Source organism: Balaenoptera ricei, chromosome 3 (assembly GCF_028023285.1).
Source record: "Balaenoptera ricei isolate mBalRic1 chromosome 3, mBalRic1.hap2, whole genome shotgun sequence".
NCBI lineage: Eukaryota > Metazoa > Chordata > Mammalia > Artiodactyla > Balaenopteridae > Balaenoptera > Balaenoptera ricei.
In genome coordinates, this window is record NC_082641.1 from 37,260,353 (window position 1) to 37,262,752 (window position 2,400).

Genomic DNA, 2,400 nt, shown 5'->3' on the forward strand with positions numbered 1-2,400 from the left:
CAAAATCTTCTACTTGGCCTTATGCATAGTAATGACTCTCATCCCATAAGCTCAGGACCCAGTGCATTCTTGTACCTCAATCTCAACTACATATTTGGGGTTTGGAGAAATACCCCTGGGTGGGTCTGTGAACCCCAATAGACCCACTGAATACCAGACTTTGGCCAGTATCCTATTTATTTCCTAGCTCCCCAAAGCCCTGACTCTACCAGATGCAAAATAGTGACATTTTGGGTCTCCAGGTTTCAATGTCACCTTGGACCCTGTGCCAAATGTCTTCTAAATGTCAGGGTATTACCTTTTTCAGTGTACAATCACACAGATAAATGGCTCTAGGTCCCCTTGAAGAAGAACTGGAAAAATCCATTAATGTTTACTTGCCATGGTGTTCTATGACCCTTTCTCTTGGGGATCTGGGGATTGGATCTTTTATCAACGAATCCTGGGTTTGAAAACTAACTCAGGTCCAGAAATGGGGTAAGGAATTAAGAACTTTTATTGGGACAACTGCTCATTGGCTCTTGGGTTCTCTGGATTATATATACTTAGTTCCTTTGTTAATTACCCATCTAGTTTGCCCCTAGAATGCTGTATTCTATTAACTCTATTATTCTCTACAGGTAAGGCCCTCTTGGCTGCCACTCAGAGTTGTTGGTCCTTACCATAATTACAACCCACTGGCGGCTGGTAGTTAAGCCCACTTTACTTGACTGCTGTTGCTTTGGGGTGCTGGTTGCTTCATGGCTATCAGTGAGCCCAGTTCTGTGACAGCCTTCCCTACCATTAGCCCTGGCCTACAGAGAAGAGCCACCACTCAGTTTCTTAGTGATGTTGGTGCCTTTCTCACCAGTGCATTCATGTGGCCTTACTGAATGGTGTGACCTCAGATTTATGGTTCCTCCTGTGGAATGTAATCCTTTGGTGAGTCTTTGGCCTTAAGAAACATGTCCACTCTAGCATGCTAATGTCCTTGATTCTTTTAATCCTGTTTACTGTCTGCCACAGTAATTCTGGCATTTCAACTTTTCCAGCATGGGCCATTGATTTTTTCAGACTAGGAGACATCCTAGCAGAACATTTGTACCATCCCCTGAGGTTCTTACTATGGTGTTAAATCTTTTAATTGAGGAAACTACCACCATACCAATAAAATGTTCCTTATATAGTCTAATGTTCTGGCCCCCTTAATTTGGCAGGTCACCAGAAAAAATTCTCTGGCTTTCATAGTTAATTCTCAGTTGTCTGTTTATTCCTCTCAGCTTTTCAAGATCAAGCCTTTAACTTAGTAACAATCATCTTAGTATTCTTGGATTTATCATTTCTTCCATGTATTTCTAACTCCTTCATTTCAGCAACTTGCCACTGAATTCCCCTCCGTAGGCAGGTCAACAATTGGATGGCCACCTCATGCAAGGGGTCAACTGAGCATAATTTACTCTTGGGGCTGGAGTTCTCATTATTAAGCAGATACTGAGTGAACTAGTCCACAAATTCCATTTTACCACCTGCTTTTCTGGATTACCTCTGGTGCGAACTGTCACAGTTTTGAGTTCTCCTGGAAGCAGACTCTGAGATGGAGTTAGGAATGGAAAAAGTTCCATTAAAATGCAAACTTAAATGATATTTAAAAATAACTTTGGCCAGTTTTGGTTGTTTTACTAGGGAGAGGGTCAAAAGAGCTCCTCACACCATCATTATCAAAGTGGATCTTCCCTAGAATTTATTTGCTGTAATCCCTTTACAAGTACAGCTTATATTTTCCATCTTTCATTGTTCATATATGGTTTATAGTTTAAAAAAAAGTGAGAATGAGAAAAAATATTTATCTTTGAACTCAAAAGTTAATGTTCTATACTGACTAAATATCATGACTTAGTATTTGCTCTATGGTACAAATAATTTATCATTTTTAAAATGTGAAAATGTTGAAAGTATTGCATGACTTGGTTCAAAACTTTTCCTTTTAGTGTAGTGGACATGCCTTTGGTGTTGAGAGGCATCAGACAAATAATTATTTTTCTAGATATTTTCTAAGTTGAGTAAGACTAGTTCTGACCTGTATTTCAAAATAAACATTCTACTTTTGACAAAATCCAATTACCACCTTATTTTCTGAAGAGTTATTCCATAAATTATTAAATGTATTTAGTAATAAATATGGTAAAGCTTTCAGATATCTAAGAGAATTCTGTTATTTAATATTTTTCTTGCATAACTCATTTTAAATTTTTACCAGAAACAAAGTTTTGGAAAATAGCAGGAAGAAAATGCCAGTTTTCCTGAAACTGACCCTAGCCCTAAGCATTTACATACATAAAAGTGCCACAGTTTATGAAAATAGAAAATTCAGTCAATTTGCTTGGATTTCATCAAAACACTTTCTCCCCATTGATGCATTTG